The sequence below is a fragment of the Passer domesticus genome, chromosome 10, assembly GCF_036417665.1.
Source record: "Passer domesticus isolate bPasDom1 chromosome 10, bPasDom1.hap1, whole genome shotgun sequence".
Taxonomy (NCBI): Eukaryota; Metazoa; Chordata; class Aves; order Passeriformes; family Passeridae; genus Passer; species Passer domesticus.
In genome coordinates this window covers 26154817-26177672 of record NC_087483.1, presented here as the reverse complement: position 1 = coordinate 26177672, position 22856 = coordinate 26154817, and the positions used below count along the sequence as shown (strand labels likewise).

General features: G+C 37.0%; 1 long non-coding RNA gene across 1 annotated transcript in view; it reads right to left on the bottom strand.

The window, feature by feature from the left end:
* Positions 1-2822: 2822 nt before the first annotated feature.
* Positions 2823-22856, bottom strand: part of LOC135308966 (uncharacterized) — a 46700-nt gene continuing 26666 nt past the window's right edge. The window contains exons 5-10 of the long non-coding RNA XR_010369327.1: positions 21712-21858; positions 20355-20772; positions 7784-7857; positions 7217-7377; positions 4813-5910; positions 2823-3974 (exon numbers count right to left, since the gene is read on the bottom strand). This is a non-coding gene — a long non-coding RNA (uncharacterized LOC135308966). The remainder of the gene's footprint in view (positions 3975-4812; positions 5911-7216; positions 7378-7783; positions 7858-20354; positions 20773-21711; positions 21859-22856) is intronic.

Genomic DNA, 22856 nt, shown 5'->3' with positions numbered 1-22856 from the left:
TTGTCTCCACTAAACACCCCTGTTACACTGGTGAAAACTGCTTTTTGCACAAGTTCAAAAACTCAGCAAACAGCAGGAACAAAAGGATATATAGATATAAATATATATATGTAGTTATTGTCTTGTATCTTTACTACACCCAGAGAAACATCAGAATTTAATGGGTTTTGCCATATATTTGGCAAATGTTTCTGTGCAATGATGCATCCTGCAAAAGCAAGACATAGGAGCAGTGAAGTATTCAGTAGGGTGAAATATTTCTTTTCATTTAAAAACTTTCTTGAACTGTGCATAGGTATGTGCATGGCTGTGTGGGGCTAGGAATAGGTACCATCCTGCTCCTGGTCTCTAAACTTCTAGATGGGGTCACTGTGGAGGAACAACACAGCTGCTTATGCTGGTTATTTGATGACATATGGTAATAGCTGCAGTGTTTAGAGCTGAATGTGACACACCACAGCAACTTAAGCAAAATAAACCTGCTAGCCTTTCCCCCCAGCACTGCATTTAAAAAAAGTGTTTTTCTTTTTTGTGATGAAGAGCCATTATTAGCTGGGGAAAAAAAAAAAAATTACAGTTGAGTGTTTCAAGTGCTTGGTTTCTCTATATTCACGTGCATGTGAATAAAAACTAACCAGCTAGGCAGATCTGTTTTAGTAAATAGGGTACTCCATACACATGAACCAACATATGACTACACATGTGTTCAATATGAGACCAGCTTTTAAGGAAAAATAATTCCCTCAGACTAGTAGCTGAGCCCAGTGTCAGTCTATCAGGCATACGAGAATGGTTTGTGGTGCAATCTGAGGATAACTCTGCTGCACAATTATGAGATTATATCCTCTTTAGAGGGTATAATTATGCTTTCTCTATATATCTTGTTTAGAAAGCATAATGCCTCTCCCCTAATAGCAGACAAGCTAGTACATAGAGATGCGGTGGTTTTTTGTTTCCAGCACACAAAATACTATAGACATAGAAAGCTTTTGAATGCAGGATCTTTGGGCTGCAAAACACAAGGCTGGACTCCTGATACATACCTGAAAAAATTCCTAAAAATAAAAAGCTACAGTCTCTGTGGCCTTTGGTGATATGAAGCTATGTCTTGCAAGAGTTTCTCCAAATATTTCACTGATGTCTTAGTAATGACTTCTGGACAACTTAAATTAAACTTGTCAGTCAGTGGCATCAGCTTTTTTCTTAACCATAATAAAATTGAAGGCATCTTTTTAAGCAAAATCTATTTTGTATTTCGGACAATTACCTACCAATATAATGGATACAGATTGAGAGGCCATAGAAGAGGTGGTAATAAGGCAGTGGTATGTTTTATCCAGAAGGTGATCAATTACGTTTTTTCTTTCCGGTTTCATTGCACTATTTAATCTTTCCAAGCTTAGATCAAATGATTGCTCATTTTGGATGATAAAGTTTATTGCTACTGTCTGGTATGTGTAATGACTACTTAATAATATGCACCATGATAAGGCAGTAGCTCTTTTTAGTTTGTTTTCAAAGGTGGTAAGGAGCCTCACTGCTACATGCTTTTTCACGGAGCTGAGGTTGCTACAAACCTAAAGATAAATCTGCAAATCTGTGTGACTATTCTTTATCATTGTCACTAGCTTGGTGGTGGTCTGCCATTTTTCTTGAAAGCTGGGCACCAACTGCTGGCCAGAAGTATTTTTCACTGAATTTTTTGTACTTTAAATAAACTACTGCTTCAAGAACTGCCAAGTGTTCCTCATTCATCTTCAGGACACAGAGCTTCATGTATATCTTCGCAAACCTTGACTCTGTGAAATGTTTGTCTCATCTCTCTGCCATTTATAGCAGTATTTGAACTCACTTCTGGTTTATTGATGGCCTTGACTAAATTAATGCAGATGTAATTTTTAAAAAATGTTTACACTCTGACTAATTGTATGCAAAATAAATCCTCATTTAGAGAAGCTCCTTCTCTTGTTGTAAATGGTCTTTCTGGCTTCATAGAGTAAACGTTGCTGAAAGCAGAGAAGGGGGGTATTGTTGTTTCCTTTGGCATTTCTCTTCTTATAGTGATAGAAGAATATGCATCTGCTTTTCCCTGTGGAGGGGGAGATAATATGATAACCTTCTGATTATATACATAAGCGGGAACTGATCAGCTTCTCTCGTGGTTCGTTTTTAAGGGCGAGTTCCAGTTGGATTGTGCTAATGCACATATTCATGAATCTCTCCAAACAGGATTCACTGCTCTCCAGGGAACTGTTGAAGTATGCATCATTGTTTCAATGAAGTATCTTCATTATAAAACATAGGGACTATAAAAGGTGAATACCATTTGCCTGAGCCTAATATAATCTCTAGTTTGACTTTCTCCCACTGTAGTGATTTTTTAACCGAATCAGAGAGAATAATATGAGACATTTTGAAGTGAAATATTATACGAAATTAGATACATGTGCCTTGATTAACAGAATATTTTATTTTCCATTGTTTTATTGAAATAAGGAGAAATTAATAGCAGTGGAATAAAAATGATCGTTAGGATCACACAGTCAACTCAAAGCACCTCATTGGGGATTGTTGGGTTATATAGGTACAGAGCTTCCTACTTTACTGCATTAAAAGAAGTAGGTATAATAGGTTGCAATGCTTAGTAAAATCAACATGTTTTAATTTTGGGAAAGAAAGCAGATGCTGGAATCTACTGAAATCAATCACAAAAAGGATTTTTCTCATTGCAAAGAATGGGATGACATAAATGTCTCTATAGGGTTTAAATTAGTTGTTACTTTTTTAAATTATTATTCTATAATTATTTTAAAATGTCCTAGGCTTTTTCTTATTATAAAAAGTACATTAAAAATAGCAGTTAGCATTACATTTAAATGTTGGGAAGAGAAAAAAGAATGTAGTATTATATGGAGAGTCTGACTAAGTCAGGAAGAATTACCATGAAGTAGCACAATCTCTTCATGTGAGCAAATATATATATTTATCAGTTTTTATATATATATACTACATATTGAGATAAAATAAATGAGGGTTTTTCAGAGTTCAACAAATGTCTTACAGTAGAAAAGTTTTTTTGTAGACTGCAACAGTTTAGGAAACACATAAACAAAGAGAAGAACACGATCCTTGCTCAGAGAGCTTGTGGTCTGAGAAGGCTACAGAGAGCGCTGTTCAGATATATCTAGTATAGTATGTAGGTTGAAAGTCTAATATTAAAATAATATTGGACAGTTTTATTATTTTAGGTTCATATTCCACAAAAATTAATATGGCATTCAAGGTGAAATACTGGCAAAGATATTGAGGTCTGAATGGCCTTGTGACTTCAGATAGCTTTGTGTTACATTAGAAAATGCATTGTATTTTAATGTATTTTCACATTGTAAAATTCATGCCTATGTATAGGAGCAAAAACATGGCCTATGGCCCACTTAAATTCCACTCAAGCTGTATTTGGAAAGCTTAAGTGGGGCTTATATTGTGAATAGGACTTTTCCTGGCACTTTGATCTGTGATGGATTTGTCTTGTTGTAGCAGTGGTGACACAAGTCATGTGTTCTATAATGACACCAGATTTATGAAAACCTGTCATGGTCAAAAGCAGTCACATGCACATGGAAAAAAATAAAAATCTGGTGCTACATCATCAGCAATATTTGAAGAATTACTCATATTTCACAGTTTGGTTCAACGTCACCATTTCTCTGACAGCAGATAGCTGACATTTGTAGTATGACTGGGAGTTTCCAGCCATCCCCTCCTCCTTCTCCTCCTCCTCCAAATTCTGCTTAATTGAGTATGTTGGCAACCAGACCTTGAATTATGCTTTGCTGTCATCCACTTCCTTTGGAAAGGCAAAACATCAATATGAGTTTCTATACCACTTTCTTCTGTGATTAGTATCTTCAGCGACAAACTGGTGCCTGCAGAATGTATCCATCCTAGAATCATGTGATATTATCCTAGAAATCCTGCCCAGGAGAGGGAATCATTCATCAGGGAGTGTGGAAATATATTACATAAATGAATATACCATATTCGTATATATAACTATAGTTAATAACTTATTTCTAGTTTGTATAACATACCCTTTAAAATATATATAAATGGATATGAAATATTTTCTATATATTATTCTTATAGTATAGTATAGAAAAAACATGTAAATTAATATATTGTATATTGTATTAATACAATGCAATGTGTTATGATATGCAGTAGTGTATATGTTTATATGCCTAGTATTGAAAATAATAAATTATAAAATATCTTTTTTTTTTTTAAGACCAATTGTAAGTTTTCTACTATTTCAAACTGTCTATTTAAATTTTAAATCATTCTCTTTTTCCCAGCAAATATTACATTGTACTTCTTTTTGTTTCTGGGTGGATAGGAAAAAATCATACATGAAGAAGCCTCTCTGGTTTTACCTGTCACAAATAGAAACTGGCTTTGGAGGAAGTGCCTTGTCTGTGAATGTACACACTTAATGTCATACTTGGAGCACCATGATAGCATAAAATTCAGTAACAAAGTTATACATGGGACATGCCAATGCTTTGGGGAAGGTGTTCTCAGAACTTTGTTTTCTATAATTTTATTGACTTGGGTACTATTCTGTGACTTTTAGGAATTTATATATATACTTGTCCTAGTACTCTGCAGTAACCCATCCTCAATGGCTTGGGTAGGTATACAGGACACAGTGGTTAAAATTGTTTACAAACTGTCTCCTAAGCAAATGACATCATTAGAATCAAATCAGAATAAGCAAAATATATTTTAACACGGGTCTAGAAATCTGGTTACCTGATACTTGAACTATACTGAGTTAACTGCATATCAGTGCTTCACCTACATGACAGAGAGGTCTAGTTTTTCAGCAGTTTTTGGAAAGAATCCAACCTGCTTGGATCAAGATATAGGTAGAAAACTATCCCTAGAGAAAAAACAGGGAGTTAAAAAGGCAGCTGATTCACCTGCCCCAGAAAGTGGCGGGTTATGGAAATGACCTTTGAAGGAATTTTAAGGGAGGAAAATAAATTACTAAAGTTACTAAGTAGTTATGGAAATCCAAGGATATATGTTGGTCATTATCACAAATGTCTATGTTAATTGCTCCTAAGCCTGCATGATAACAAATGCCATTATCACAAATGTCTAATGTTGATTTTGCATTTTTCCCCCTATGTACTCCTCATGTTCAGTAAAAAAATAACATACAAATAAATGAAGACTTTCATTACCAAAGGAATGACAGAACAGTACAATTATCATATCAGGTGGCACAGTATTTTGTAGTAAAACAGTACATAATTTATCACTCTACTTTTTTTTTCAGTAAATTCTCCTATTTTTAAATACATCAGAGTAGCTTGTGAGATACCTTTCACATAATATGATGGGCACCATAGAAAGATTCACATGCCTTCAGACATAGATAGGACCCAAACACTGTTGGTATGATTTTTTTGGGTGAAATTTCAGTTCCTCTGAAAGTAATTCTCCCTTTGACTTCAGTAAGGTGTGACTTTCATCCCCAGTTTTCATGCTGGGCCTTGGGACATTGCTAACATAAGGCATCAAATAATTACTTCTGGTCAATCAGGGTTTTAATACAGATCTGATGGTTTGAAGGATAAAGTAAATCAGTGTGGATCAAACCTGTTCTGAAGGGATCTCAAAGGTCAAGTTGATAGTTAAGTCATCCTGATTGCTTAACTCTTCTGCTCTGTGTAGAGACTTGCTGATTACAGTGCTGGGTGTGGAGAGGTGAGTGGCACTGGCCTGGGCCCACCAGATCAGTCCACAGAGGTGACTCGCCCATACTCAGATATTAACTCCCCATGCAGAATCTGAATTCTGTGGAATAGTCTTCATACGTCAGTCTTAAACTCTGTCTTTAATCTGTTAGAAATTTCATTGGAAAATCACATATCATATGAATTGCACTGATATATTAAATCTATTTACAGCATCAAATATGAAAACCTCCCTTTACAATTCATTCAGCTCATTACCATGAAATCCTGTTACCATTCCACACCGTAAGGCAAAATTCAGATCTTGTTCAAAAGTTTTGTCTAGGAAATCAAAATTTAAAAAATTAAATGGAAAAATCCTTGTTTCCATCTCTAATAGAAATAGAAATCTCTAACTTCTTTATATTCAGAAGGGCAAAGGAAGTGGCTCCACTCTATGCCTGCAGCCTCATGCAAGTGGGGCAGAAAGTCTCCAAAGTTATAGGAGTGCAGAGATCTGACTGAAAGGGAGTTGTACAGGCACTGGGAAGGAAAGTGTAGGATTGTTTGTTCTCTATAAACATGAGAACATTTGGCATACAGAATTTTTATCTGTCTCAGTAACAAAAATACATCCTAGGCCACAAACAGATATTTTTCTTCTCTTAGGAGAACACATGTGAATAAAGAGAAGAGGAAGTTACACGCGAGGCTGAACAGCTTTCAGAGAAATAACATAATTTTTCATACAATAGTCTTCATATATTCAAATGCTAAAAGAAACTTGGGGTAGTATTATTTTGGATGATCCATCTTTATTTAGCAAAAAAGACAGGGACTACCACTAAAAAAAAAAAAGAAGACGAAAAAAAGCATTAGGAAAAACATCAAAACAAAAGCAATTAAATGAGAGTTTATTTTTTCTTTATATATGTATTCCCTATGTCTCTCCATGTCTCTAGAAGGCCAAAGTGAGTCATAGCTATAGGGCTGTTTTATGCCATGCCTCATACAAAAAAGTGACACGTATTGGTTACCTATCAAACTCCTTACTTTTGTCTCTTTCCTACTACAGGCAAAATGTAATACAGTATGTACAAAGACATATGTAAAAGCAATATTATATAGACACAAAAAATCTATATATTTAATAAAATTATATAATTTCTTGCAAAGAGACAAAAAAAAAGAAATGTGCTATACTAATAGCAATGTAATCAACAATAATTAAGGAGTAATATGTGCACAGATAAATAAAATTGCTCTGAAATTTTTCATAGTATGGGTGGATGAAATAATCATTCATGCCATCAGCTGCTCCAGCAGAAAGCATCAAACAAATCCCTTCCACTTGGAGTTGGGTATTGTACTTTGACTTTTTCCCATCATCTATTTGTGCTGTCAGGTCAAATAATAAGGTGAGAGCTTCTAATAGCTCTCTTTTTTCTCAGGGAGCAGAGCTTTTTTCTTACCTTATCCTGTTAAAAGGTGCATGGATAACAAATAAGACACAGATATCAATAATAAATGCAGTTTGTTGATTGAAAGCTCCATCTGGTTTATTTGGCACCAGCTCCGTTTGATGATTATGACACAATCTTCAGTAACATCGAAGTCATGTGTCTTTAAACTCCTTGAAAAAGAAAGCATGATTTATGTATTATATAGACAGCCATATAATGCCTGTTATTTTTCCATTTAAGTAAAGTTGTTACAGTAACAAATCAGACTGCAATAGTCAAAAAAGTATTGAGCAAGGAGCAAATTGGACTTTGTTTGCAGGTATCAATGGACAGTATTCTGAGGCCTTACATCATGTTTTCAGAAGTATTTTTTAATCTGCAGGAGCATTATTAAATCTGCAGAAATGGATGATAATTGGTTAAAAAATCCAAGCACCTTTCCTAGAGGGTCCTTTTAAGTGCAGTGACTTACTAGACTACGGAAGCCCAGCCATTAAGAAAATAAGTGGGGGTAAATAACAAACTATATGTTTCAAAATCACAGGTAAAGTTAACTTCAAGTATTATTTTCCTTACAGAAAATTTACAAATGAAGAAGAAAATCTCCTTTTTCTTTTCTTTTTCTGTTTTTCCCAGCTGCTGTCTTCATCCTGTAAAAAGGAGATTTCATTAAGTGGTAGGTCAGATTGATTTACCTCCAAGTAAAAGAGAAAAGGAGTCTTTGGTTACCTTCTTTCACTGCTGTATACTTTTGGGAGGGGAGTGGAAGGGAGGGGAAGAAAGGGAAAGCATGTTAACGTGCAATTCTTTATCCAGATATGGGTGAGAAGCTCTGCTTATCCTTCCAGTCCTCACGCAGCAGAGTGTTCCCTGCAGCCTCAGCTGGAGAAGCTGCTTTCTGCTCTGCATTGCCACAGTTCAAAGAAATGCAGTTCTCAGGTCTGTAAAGCACACTGAGGATGAAAATGGTCAGGAAAAAAGTTTCCTGTACCAATATAGGTCATTATTTCAGTGACTCCTAGAGCCACTTCAAAACACTCTGGACTCCTGTGTATTTCTGCCCCACCGTATCATCATGAATACCTGTAACCAAGAACTAAGCAGTGACATTATTAAGGCAAAAGGAAGAGAAGAATCCTGCACTGCTGACTGACTGCACTTTTGAGAAATGGGCTGGATATGGATTTTGTTATTCAACCAAATCACAACTATTACTTCAGTGAGCTTAGTAAGTGTTTCAAAACAGGGAGTCCAAGGTAAACTGCATTGCTTGTCTCTACTTGCCCTTGCTCTCTGCCTTTGCTTTCTCCTGGAATCCTTGTGGGAAGGAGGAATTTTGTCTGCATTAGACAGAGGCTGCACAAAATAGGGAGAACTTAGCCCTCACCACAGGGAGTGTGACACACACTGCAGAATAAGCACGGCCAGTGCAGAAATTCAGCTTTCGCAGAATCCCTTGTAGTCTGAAGCGGAATGTAAAGCTACTTCCCACAGGATAAAGCCAAAGAGAAGAGAAAGGGCTGACAGAAGGATCGTACGCTTAGCTCAGTGCAGTTCCCACTGCAAGTCCTCGTACGCAGACTACTCTCACACTCAGCCCTTTGACAGAAGCTTGGCATCTCATCTGAGGGCTTCATAATTAAAAAGATCCTGTGTTGAAATTTGAAAGCTTTGCAGACTTTGTTTCATGTTGTTAACAGGATGGTTATTAACAAGGATGTGGGAGCTCTTTGTTACAGATGGAAGGCTGGGAATGGTATGAAATTGTCTTTATATAGTTTTATACAATCAGATTTTCCAGACTGAAGGATTTTAGACTGGATTAATGTCCTGAATATTTTTCTAGATTCATGTTTCCTATTCAGAGCTAAATTATCAGAAGCAGAAGCTCATTAAATACTGTTGAGAAACCAAATGTACCTGTGCTAGATGTGTTTTAGCCTCACCATGGGCTCCACTTCAGTCTGGTTAGAGGAGTGGATGAAGGTTGAAACCAGCTCTCATCTCATTCATGCTAGTTGGCCCATCTCTAATCATAATGCAACAAACTACCGTGGCAGCTCCCACAACCAAGCTATCAACGTGACCTTGTCATTTCAATTTTTCGCACATATTCTTTGCTTTCCCCCATGCCTGTGTACATATCACACTAAAATCTCATCTTTCTCCAGCCTACTGCCAAGGGCTACTAATCTGAAATACAGCTTACTCTGAGAAATGTCAAGCAGGATGAAAACAGCAACATTCACAGAGGAGAAACTTGAGTTGGACATCCCCTCTCCCATGAAACTCTCTCACTTGCTCTTTGCTTTGCACTGTGCTACAGTCCAGGGCATCAGGGTTTGTCTTTGCCTTACCTGAGTGACCCAAAGAGAATAATAGACCAAGACAGGGTTCTAAACACTACAGAAATGAATGTACCGCAATCAAAAAAAATCCATTTTTTCTGACATGAAAACCAACAGCAATACACAGGTTTATTTTTCTAAAATCCCCTAATCTTCATTTTGTCTTCCTTGTCCCTAATCTGTTCCCATTGTCTGAAAATACAAAAGCCTCAGAGATTTCTCATCTTCTTATCTTTACAATGACAGCAAAGCTCATCGAAGCAGGGACAGATATTTAATGCAAATAACTCAACAAATAATTTCCAATCACTCCATTCTAAGTAATAGAAATATCACTTAGAATATGTGGAGTATGTTCAAACAATTAGTGAATTAATGGAACTCATTACTTGCTCACAGGTATTCTACATGCAAAAAATAAATTAGAAAATTAATTTATCTGAAAATTATTTTGAATTACTTGCTCAGTTTCAGGTATAGGTACTCTGAGTCGGTGGTTAGAGAAACTTATCAGGCTTTGAGCTCTGCCTGATCCAGCTTCTCCAAAAAAAATATGCCAGAAAAGTGATGACAAGAATAGTAAATATTTTTCTAAATCTTACACTGTATTCCATTCAGAGAACTGAGGGTCTGGTTTATGCCCAGAGGCTCTGGTTTTCTGACCAATCTAATTTCAGTGGAGGGTAGAGTTTTAAGGTTTATAATTCTGCATACAGAGCAGGTTTTATACACAGAATAAACTTTAACAATCACTTTCTGCATTGCAGAAAGGGACTTCTGATTTACTTCTGTCCATTTTTTTGAAAAGCCAGAAATCTTCTCCTGTGGGTGTAAGAAAATAAAGCTTGCCAAAGTGTTAGATCAGACACGAGTTTTCATCTCTGTCCATTTTCTCTCACATGAAAGACTTCTGGAGCTAGCAAAGCATGCTTTTGTTGACCAGCAAAGATCAAAAAGGCAGCTTATTTTTGTCCTTCAGCCACTAGACTGATACTCTCAGTTCTGTTAACATTCTGCCCCCATTTGAACTGGACACTTTGGAAGTATCAATAATGCAAGTTGCAGGGCTGCACTAACACTCATCCTGTATTTGCCTCTCCTTCTACAAAATTAAATCAAGTTGAAATCAAAGAAGACACAATCTCAGTCATATAGGCAGAAAATCTCCTGTAGCTTTGCAGCAATTCTCAGTGAAATATTTGAAATTATTTATGTTGGCAGCAGTGACTAATCCACATTGAGAGTGCAGAGTTAACAAAATGCTTCCACCCCGTGGAGAAATAAACAAAGTGTTGGAAGCCACTCATCATGTCATCCACCTTCTCCCTTCTTCCTTGACAGGCACATCTCCTGAAACAGAATGTTGTTTTACAGGAACATCAGAAAGTGTAAAAGTAACTAATAAAACAGTGACAATCCCACTGTGACCACAAGGACTAGGACCAGTAAGCAGTGCACCCCTATTACTTATGAGTGAAGAGAATATATGCAGCTATCAGAGCCCTTTCTTAACATTGCAGATTGGGTCAAGAATATATTCTGTAGGAGAGCTCAGACTATTTGTCTGTTTCAGACTATTTCCATGATGAGTGTTCTTACAGGATTGAGGTGACCCAGTGGATCAAGAGCAGAGATGTCAGCTGTGACCGGCTGTGTCAAAAATTGTTGTTGTCTACTACTGGCTGCTCTATACTCAGAGTTCAACTACAGCACTCCTAGTAGCTTTGTAATTGGCAGAATTATCCTCAATGCATCTGTTGTTGAGTGTGTAGGAATGTTTGCAGGCAAGATGTACATACACATAAAAGGATTGTGTTGAAAACACAGCAAAAAGCAGTAAGTATTTAGCCACAGCTGAGTTCTCTCTAATTTGCACTAAAACAGAGAAAAGTAACAGCATCTTGCCATACTGAAATACATTTGATTACAGGATTTCTAAGCTCATAAGCAGCCACATTGCACAACAGATGCCACACTGAATGGTAGCTGCTGCCCTACCTTGATGCCCCAAGCAGCTGTCTGTAAAGACGAAAGACTTCCTCCACGGCAAACCTGGGTGCTGTGCAAGATTCTGTCAACTAGTGGGTCAGTTTGGTTCTGGGGACCTGTTTCCAATGCAGACCTCCTAAAAGAGCTAAGGTCACAGTCCCTGAGGACAGTCTGCAACTGTCAAATTCAAAACATAGAAGGAGGAGGAGATTGTTTGTTCCACATTACTCTCTCCTTCAAAGACTGGCAAAAGTCAAAATTTCAGAAGCTTCCTTGGCCCAGTTGTGCAGGTCTAACTGCCAGTCACTGTGGAGAAAGGAGATGGGATTTTCAAGATCCTTGAGCAAAACTTTTGTCTTATTTCAATCCAAAGAGTGGAATATAAGCCTGAAATTTAACTGAATTTCCAGCCTTTATGCACTCTTTAAAAAATTAGGTTTTGCTTCTTCCAGCACCCACCATCCCCTCAGTCTTTCTTTTCCTGCAATGAGAATGGATCTAAGAATGATGAGACATTTGGTGATATTTTTATGCCAATAATAAAAACTTGCCCCACTCTTTCACAGTTCTCAGGGATGCTCACATGCATTTCACTTTCTTCTCACCACCTGCAGTTAGTTTTGGCTCTCCTTTGGCTAAATCATGTGTGGTCTTCCTTACCCAACATTTTTTCCAATACTCAATGGCACTGCAAGCCTCCATTTGTTTGCTTTCCCTTCTAAATCAGTGGATAGTTCTCCTTAGAGAAGGTTTTATAGACAAGCAAAGTGGATAGCTCAGATGTACATTAAGTATTTGAAAGAATAACATAATTTAACCAAGGTACACTGCTCAGTGACCTAAATCCCCTGCTTTCATAGACGGTTGACATTATTTACATTCAGGCTTTTTTGCAGAGAGGCATTTGAATGACCCTTCAGAGTGGATGTGCTCAGTAGGAACACTCTACCCGCTGTCTTTGCACCTCCCGCTTACAGTGTGTCTGGTTACCCTGGGTTTTCAGTCAGGTGTCTACAGCTCTGAAGGAAAAAGATGTCTTTTGTTTTTTATCAGTGAAATCACTGACTTTAAGACCATGCTCTGTACACACACAGAACTTGATTCCTCTCACTGATGAAACATATCTAGTGTACCCTAAACCTGTCAGCTTCCGTATGGGGAGCCAGCCCTTGACAAGGGTGAAGCCAACACTGAGTAATTTCAAGACATAAGCCTTCTTTTTTCATGATATCTGCTGTGGCTGTAGACATAAAACATTCAGAGACTTAGTCGCTATTTTTTCAGTGAAAAATATTTAAAAATGAAGCTGTAGTTCAGACAGCTGAGCTGACAACAGCTTACAGAAAGTGAACAAGTAAACAATTGCAGAAGTCTCCAGACACTGCAAGACAAGATGAGCAAATATTTTCTTCCTCTGAAATGCAACTTGTTTTACTAATTTTTATTTGACTGTATCCCAATGATATGAAATTATACAGGGAAAAAATACACTAAGGCTATGAAGGGGTATCAGTATAGATTTAAAATTGTAATATCATTGTAACATCATAACTTCCAAAATTATTATGATTTTAATGGTCTTCTTATTGAACCTTACAAATTTGGTTTGCTTGAGTATTGTTAGATTATTTTGTCTCGCCAATAGAGAGTTGTGAATATTCTTCTATGTAATGGCACACTATGATCCAAAATGTATATCATCTGAGCTCCATTTTTTACCAGTTAATTGCTTCTACAACTCTGTTGTCTCCATGTCTTGACTATGTGGCTTCCCAAACTGTTAAATATGAGGCACTCACCCAATAAAAATTCTTCAATTAATCAAACCAGAGCTAAGGTGATAAAAAAACAGAAACGAAAGGGGTTTGCAGGCATAGAGTGCCAAGGCTGTGACCCTGTTGGGGCACCTCCACCTCAGAATGCCAACTTCAAATCTGACAGATAAAGTACTACCCTTAACCACCTGCACCACAAAGTGCTCCCTCACCATGGGCAGCTTTGGACTTTGTAGCTGATGGTGTTGAAGTATCCATAAGGATATGATAAAGGTTTACAACCAACTTTATACCTCCAGATTTTGTGTAATTAATCATCTTTGGTCTCTCCTACCTCCTTCTTTAAGTTATATTACCTGACCATAGCAGATATTGCATGACTTCTCTTTGGTACTCAAAGTATTAAGTGCAGAAATCATTTAGCATTTTATTTCATATCACTTCTTACATTCTGAGAAGGGATAACCATTGTCTTTGTGAATATCCCCCAAAAATGTAACAACTGTCAAAATAAGGCATTCCAAGCCTGCAATTTTGGTAGTTTGCTTATGTTTCCTATCCAAATATAGGTAACATGGAAAATTTCAATTCTAATTGACTTGCCTTCAGAAACCTTGTACTGATTCCTGTGCGGGGGTGAAAATCTCCCAAGAGGGAGATTTAGAATTGAGGGGTGGGGAAAAAATCATTTTAGTCCTCAAATCTGCCTTAAGCAAAGATTTGCAAAACTCAACCTGATGCTGCGTGTCTTCTTAAGAGATACATCTCCCAAGAAACCTCAACATTAAGATCTCAGAAGAATGTGAAAATATGATAGTCTGTATCTCTGTGGGGACCAATTATTGCTAGATGTGGTTTTTGCACAAATAAAAATGGCTCAGTTTCAGCATGTGGAAAACCTAGGAAACTAATCTGTGTGGTGCACCAGCTCTGCTCTGAGGCACAAGAACACACACAGTTTCTGTATGTATTCTGTAATGACCTCCAGTATGATGCAGAAATGTAGGGGTGGCTTTTACAAGATATCCAGCAATGCAAGGCTGCTCCATGTCGGATAAGATCCAAGCCCTTGCTGTGTAACTTCCACAGCCTTAATGATGTTCTTAATGGCTATGTGGGCTGAAATTTATAGTTTCAATGTGAGAGCTGAAAGTTGTAGTGTTTCTTAATTTTTTGTTTCATTAGATAAAGAAAGAAACAATATGCTGGAGTGATTCCAGAGACAGCAGATACAGGTTTTTTTATTTTTTACAGCAGTCAGGTTTTCTACCATGTTTTCTCTTACAGCCTCCCATTAAAGCTGTAAACCAGACTCTGAACCCCAGACAAACTCACCTTGTTTCAGATGTAAGGGGAAGGGAAGGCAGAGACTGCAGAAATTATATATACCTTGCCTGGAACTTGAGTATGTCAACTGAAAAATAGTTGGGATAATCTTTACTCTGCAAGTCTTAATGTACTACATGCAGGTACTTTTCAGGAAAAGCCTGAGTTGTATTGTCTTTATTAATAGCTCTATTTAAAAGTATATATTAACCTCCCTCATTTTACAATTGCTGGATACATATAAAAGTCTGTTGGATTTAATCTGAGAATGAGGCTAAAGGAGAAAAATAAAACAACATTTTAACATTAGTTTAATTTATAAATGGCCCTTGACTCTTCCTTCTTGCCATACACTCTGAAGAAATGTGATGTAAAGTATATTTCCATCTCAATTTATCAAGTCTTTATTATTAAGGGTAAATATTGATTCAAAATTAAAATATTGTTCCAAATTTCGAAAAACAAATTAAAATTATTAATTAATTAAAATAACTCCCTGGATTCTTTTGGAAAAATATTGGTTCAGTTTTTTAAGAAGTTCATAATGTCATCTCTTTGTAGCAGCTTTGGGAATTACATGTTTACTGTCAGAGCAGAGAATATGGCCACACAAAAGAAAACATTTTCACTGACAGCGCTGGAGCAATCTTGCCACCAAGAACTCCATCGGTATCAGGTTACAACTTCGTTCATAAGTTTCAGGTGTTTAAATTTTTAAACTTTAATTAGTTTCAGGTGTTTTAATTTTTTCACCTTCCCCTTCTTAAAGCATTTTACATCATTTTATTCTGCCGATAGGGTTTTGTTTTAACTACTGGATACATCAATTTCACCACAGTTTTTCTTCTTTTTATTTTAACAACTTGAGGACTCGTATCACAACTCAAATTTCTCTTTGTTCTTTCAGCCTGATTTAAAGGAAATTGCCCTATGTACTACAGTAGTTTTGAATGTATTAAAAGTTTTAAAAATTGTTAATTATATGAAATATTCTAACAGTTTAAGTTTAAATGATGCAATTAGCCAGTTACAACTGGAACTACCAGGCCTTATTTAAAATAATGAGGTCTGACAGCTATGGAGCCTGAATTATTCATTGATAACTAGCTTTTCCTCTTTTGCAAACCATGGCTAACATTAATAACAGAGGTGTAAGTGTGAGAACAAAAGAGTTTGACATTAGGAATACAAATATAAAAGTTCTAAATTATTCCTTAATTAAAATTACTATATGAGCAATATTTTCCAAGAAAAATCATTAGGACTAATATTTTCTCATACATTTAAACATTTGTTTCTGCAGGGAGTCACTGGTTAAAGCAACAGCACATGATGATTAATCATCCAAGAGAATATCTTTAAAATAGAGTTAATTTCTGCAACATTCTTTTAAAGATACTATTTTAAAAACAAATGCAGCACTTTCTATTGTGATTCCTGCAGTTACCACACTCACAAAAAACCATACTAATGGCACAGAGCCCTTCCTAGTGTCAGAAGTGTTCTATTTCCCACTGCCCTTCATCTTGCCATGGCTCATGTGGCTTTCTCCATGATTACTCCAGCAGCATCAAAGATCATTGCTTTATTTAGCACACAAATTAAATATTATAATTTTAACATGAATACTGAGGTTTACATCCAGGTTTTTTTTTTCACAAAAACCTGAATTTCCATGAGCTAATTGCTTGCTTTAAGCCTGGATGTTTTTCATTGCAATTGCTAAAACCAAAACAGAATCTCTACATAAGCTAATACAACAATAGTGAACATATCTGCCTCCTAATTGCTCAAATGTTCATATGCATCTGGATGTTTTTTATGATTGAAAACTAGAGCTTATGCAATTGAACTGGAAACTGTTATACATCCTCATTCTCCCTCAAACCAAAGCAAAGCAAAGGGAAAAAAAAAAAGAAAAAAAAAAGAAATTATGGAAGTAGGACATGCTGAAAGAGTGACTCATCTGCAAGTAGGAGTGACTGATCTTTGTCTATGACTCTTGACACCACAACAGATAGAATTAAATCACCTATGATATCAAAAATAAGGATCTTAAACAAGCAGAAGCGTAGCCTCAGTTTGGGGTGAATTGTTGAGTTACTGCAATCACACAACACATCAGTGGTGCTGCTTGGAAGATAATTATGCAGCAGACTTTCAGAGTGACAATTATGCTCAACATTCCTGTGAGGCTTAAAGAGGCTGAACCTCCAAATGGATGCAATGGTTCCTGTACACCTAACTTTGGAGCTTCTGAAGACTGCAGTCTAAATGTGTATTTTAATAAAGTATGCTTCTTTTTTATTGTATTGCTGTACAGTTCTCCAGTGCAGGAAGATCAGAGAGGTGAAGGTCAGAATAAATACTATATAGATATCGAAGTCTGTTCAGTGAGACTTTGAAAAGGAGGATTTGAAAGATGACTATTTTTATTAGTGCAGATGCATACAATATAACCTGATTTTTTTTGTGCAAATGTCAATTGCAGTATACATATTGTTCACTGAAGATTATGTCATTGGTCAAGAGGGAGGAGAGTCCCCAGATGAATGATTAATAATCAATGTGTCTGGGTTCTTATTTTATTCCTCAGAAAGAAAGAATGAATTAATAGTGTCTCTCCCAAAAATGGGAAAAAAGGTCCCAGAAGTAGGTCACACCAACTCTGTCTGTACACAGAGGGGTCCTCTCTGTAAGTGGATTTCCCTACTTTGGGCAGGGAGCCTCAGCCTCCCTTCTTATATCATTGCTTCACCTTCCTACATTCTGATGCAATTAGGGAGAAAAGGCAATATGGATCAGAGTCCTATTAATTTTTTATACAATCATGAAAAACTGAGAGGAAGGGTGGAGAAATACCTAGGGAGAAGGGTTTGAAGGGGGCCCAAGGTAATGCCTAGGTGTGTGCTCTCTCTACAGGTGATCCAAATTCTTCCACCAAGTCTGAGCAAACAGCAGCCTTACGTCCCAGGATGAAGGCAAATCAGACTGTGATCCCAGAGGAGTAAGGGGGACAGTGAGCAGCCTCTGAAGAAATCTGTGTTCTCTGACATTCTGTGGTAAGGTCTCTCCAAGCAGGTGCAAGATGCATTAAATATCTGCATGTGTCATTATATATTTATGTATGTTATCCTGGGGCATTGTTCTTTTTTTTTTTTTTTTTTTTTTTTTTTTTTTTTTTTTTTTTAAATAATATTACTTTGCATTGATAAACATTAGGTAGAATCAGTAGAAATATTTGTCAGGACCATATGGTAGTCCAGGATTTTTGTCACCCAAAGGAAGAAGTCATTTTAGAGAAAGAATGGGTTTGTAATTATTCAATCTCTGTTAGTAGCAGAGTAGGGAATTACTTTAGATTACTCCCATGTTATGTTCCAGGTGCCAATTAGATCTGCCTCCTGGCAAGCTTGTGGACTTTCCTTTTTTGTCAAATTCCATGTTTCTTTTCTTAAGGAAACCTGCTAATTTTAATGGCTGTGCCCTCCCTCCCTCCCTCCCTCCCTCCCTCCCTCCCTCCCTCCCTCCCTCCCTCCCTCCCTCCCTCCCTTCCTTCCTTCCTTCCTTCCTTCCTTCCTTCCTTCCTTCCTTCCTTCCTTCCTTCCTTCCTTCCTTCCTTCCTTCCTTCCTTCCTTCCTTCCTTCCTTCCTTCCTTCCTTCCTTCCTTCCTTCCTTCCTTCCTTCCTTCCTTCCTTCCTTCCTTCCTTCCTTCCTTCCTTCCTTCCTTCCTTCCTTCCTTCCTTCCTTCCTTCCTTCCTTCCTTCCTTCCTTCCTTCCTTCCTTCCTTCCTTCTCTGTAATTCTTTCTCTCTCTCTCTTCTTTATCCCTTTACTGATGCTGCTGCTTCTTAGATGCAATCACAAAAGACCAAACCTGAGACATAGAAGCGCAGATATTCAAAAGCCCTGATTATTTTATGCTAATGAATGAATCATCTAGTGATACAGTATTTCATTTTTGTGCCCTCCTGGTGGTAGCACAAGATAAATCCAATGGTGTGTTTAATTAACTAAAGGAAGCAGAAACAAATCTCTGTGGGTTAATAATATTTGTGGCCTAAAAATGAACAAACTAAAGAAAGTGAGTAAATTATGTGGTACAATTCAGAGAAAAATGTGATTGAGATAAAATTTTCATGTATTCCAGAAAGTGCATCTATAAAGATATGTACAAGCAAGGCACATACCTGTGTGAAACAAAGCACACAAATTGAGGTCATCACTGAAGAGTTAGGAAAAATATTTTTCTAATTATAAAAAGAATTAAGTCAAACTTTTCAGGAAGAAATATTAGATCTTTTTGTCTACATGGGAACAAGGTCTCTTTTTAATCCATAAAATGCATGGTATCATATGGTGACTGAACCTTAATTCAAGTAGATCAACAACATGAATAAGAAAATGCCAGGTCCATTTAACTGTGTCCTTTGTCAAATGCCAATAGAGATGGTGACTTTTTACAAATATCCAGCAGTTAAAAATACAAAATACTGTAAATAAGGCTACATGGGTTGTATTAATGTGTGGTCCTTTCACTCATTTATGATTCCTATTCTTTGGCTGAAGACTCACGTTTTGTCCTATCCCTTAAAATAGTCTGTGGGTCTGGAAATTTCTTAGAAAGAAATTGGCACAAGCTTCATCAAAGGAGATTCCAGAAAAAGCATCAGAGCTTCATATCACTGTGCTAGATCCAAGGGTGCCTCAGGAATTTAACTCTATGGGATATAGAGGTGCACTCTCAATAGCATAGCCAAGCTGTGGCCTATTTCATAGTTTTCCCACTAAAACATGTACATTTTGGAGTGTTTCTGAGTCCAAAGTCCTGTACAGCTCTAAGCCTGAGCCACACACCCTTCAGTGGAAAAGATTTCTCCAACAATGAATAGCTGAGGCTGTTGTTACTGAAACCTTTACTTTCACCTGTGAGACTTGTTCTTGGATCAAATTACTTCAATTTAATTGAGAAATCTGTATTTACACCGGGGGCATTAGCATGCTGGGATTAAAATGATGAGTGTTTCCACAGGCCTATCTGTATTATGCACCGAAGACTGAATTTTCACTCAGTTGTAGAAGTAAACATAGATGGATGACAATGCATCATATTTGAAACTTGCCTTGACCATACATGCACATTCTGTGAAGTACTAAACAGTTCTGGCTCTTAGTAGCTCTTGAATCTTTCCTGCTCTTGAATTTTTATGCCACCTTTAGATTTCTGGGCCTTGATATTACTGCAGTGTTGTCTGATTTAGGATTTACAACATTTATTGACAGCAGGAAAACATACTCCCCCTCATATCTCAATAACTCTTCAGATCCTAATGGTGACCATGATCTCATTAGCCATTGCTCAATGTCTAAACCTTGCTGTTTAAGTTGAATAGACATTTCAGGAGGATATGTAAAAAGATTTGTTAACATTATGAGATCGATTCACTGCAATGAATTTAAAACAGAGAATACTTACTGGTGTGCGTCACTACATCACATACACGCTGTTATTTATAAAACTTGCAAGGTTTGGCAAGGTCTATCATAAGATAACCTCTTGAACAGAGAAGCAATGATTTGTGCCTATTCAGTAAAAAAACCAATTCCCATGAAAACACAATGAATTATGAGAAATACTTTAACAGTCATGAGTCCAGTTTAAATATTTCTGACCAATTTCACTACTGTACCTTATATTGTGATCACCAACCTGAGGGGTGAGAGGCCTGGCGTTGTATGGAGGCACATCTCTGCTGAGGGCTGGGAGCCGGGGGTTCCCTTTGCAGGTTGCATACCTGGCCAAGTAGAGGGTGAGCAGGACCTGTCTGGAGGGGCAGAAATGTGCAGAGATGTCTCCATAAGAAAAATTACTTAGGCAGCTACTTGGCAGCTCCCCCTGTCCCTTCTGCAATGGGCTCAGCAGAGCTGCCCCAGAACTGCACATCACCATCATTTCTTCCTGGTTATAGAACATCACCATCTCCAGCTTGACAACCAAGTGCTTGGAGGATGCTTTCCTTGCCTGCCTTTAATTTTTAAATGCCCTTGCTGTGACTTGCAGCTAGGTCCCCAGCCACTTCCATGCTCCTCTTTTGCCTCTCTTTTCTCACTGATCAAGAGGGACAGAGCTGTATAAAGAAGGGAGCAGAAAAATGGGTGAAGTATTTACAGAAACGAGCAGACCACTCTATGTACACTGGTAGTCTAACAATCCCCATTCCTTTCACCCATAAAGATAAAAAAGGCCCAGAACCATCAGATTCCCTCTAGTTTTGTAATGCAAATCATGGGGGTTTTTTTATTAAAAAAAAAAAATTAACTGCAGGTAAGTCATCATTTATCTACATGCAAGGCATGGATGAGACAGCACACTAATTTTGCTTAAATTACCATTTATATATCTGGAAAACACAGACAAATGCATGTATATAGAAACAATAAATGTAGAAGCTCCTCTGCTTTAAATGCCTCTTTGAATTTTCCACTGCTCATGCAAAATTATTTATGTCGATATTTTAATTTCAGTCAGGAGGGGTGGAATCAGAGAAAGAGTGACATCCAGGAAAATGGTTGTCAGCAAACTGATGACTACATACCGTAATTAAGAAATACTGTAAGGAAAGAAGCAGCTTGATCTAAATGCTGTTGTGTTTTGTGAGTTTAGTACTAAAGAATAAAGGATGAGAAAATATATTAAGAAATATATATTACAATATTCATAATTGTATACTATTGTAAGATGCATTATATACATAAATGATCATTTCTGTAATCATAAGAATATTAATGCAGCAGCTAATAAATAAAATAAGCACCAAAGGACAAGAATATGACCTTAAAATCCTTACTCAGCTGCCCTATTAACTTTCTGAACACCACTGAAAGTGTGTGTCAGCTGCTTAAATTAAAGAGAGAGTAATTAAAATTACACAAATAATAGGTGACTGGGGTCAGTTTCCATCACCCTATCTCCTATATTTTAGAGTATTTTACATTTTTTCCATCAATATGCAATCTTAATTTTCCTTACACATCTCTCAGGTACTGTTGGTTTAAAAACAACTTACCATAAGAAGCAGAGCTTTTGACTGATGATCAGAGCACAGGTTTTGGGGCCATACCCTTAAATTCCTTCCCATAGCATATAAGATGAGTCAATTTCTCAGGATCTTTGAGTATGAATGTACTTAATCATTCCTGTTTTTTGAAAAGCACTTTTAGGAGGAAAATAAAAAGAAAAAAAAGAAAAAAATCAGATCTATATTTCAGATCTATACCTAAAATCCCCTTTCCCATGAAGATGTCTTACATTCAGCAAATGAGGAAAAGTTATGCTCTTATACTCTGGAACCTTGAAAATAGTGGGCAGAAGAGTGTCTCAAAAATAGTCCAGACTTTTTGCTGTGTTTTTACTGTGATAAAAAGTAATAATTATAACAATAAAAGACAAAAAAGTGTGACAGGGAATTGAAGCAAGACAACAGAAACCCAAAAGGCAGCAATATCTCCCCATAGGGTCCTAACCAGAAATAATTCTTTCTTCTGCAAACATTGAGTGTTCTCTTAACACCAAAGTGTTTTACTGTCTTAGCTGGAAGTCAAAAAGTCAAAAAAGGTACAAATTATTTAATAATAACTGTGGTGAGAATTTATAGCATTTTAGCATTGCCCAGAAAGGAATTTGAGGGCATGATGTAAGCACAGTATCCAATGCATGTCTTCAGCATTTCTTAGAATGAAAGAAAAAAGCAGAGCTATTTTGTGCTGTTAGCACTAGGTATTGATAAGGTAGAGAGAGGAAGGTGAACACAGGTGTCTATCTCCTTGACAGGGGCATTCTGCAGCCTGCAGAGCCAAGAGGACAGGAGAAGGGGCTCGTAGCTTTAGGGACCCCAGTGCACAAGGGGTTTGTCAAACCAGTTCTGTGCTTTTTGCACAGCAAGGTCAGTACTACCCAAAGCTCTGGGCGTGGGTCCAATCCATGCAGCAACTGCATGGGCTCATAGAAAACAAAAGTAGGGGAGGAAAAAACCCCAAGCTATGAAGCTATTATTATTGGTTTAGATGTAAATAAATGTTTAAAGCCTTTGCAGTGTTATATACTGACTTGTTCAAGCTAACAATGAATAACCCTAACCCTGATCAATCACTTTATTATACTAAACTTGTTAAGAAACCCATTGCTTTTATAGACAATAAAGGTGGACCTAAC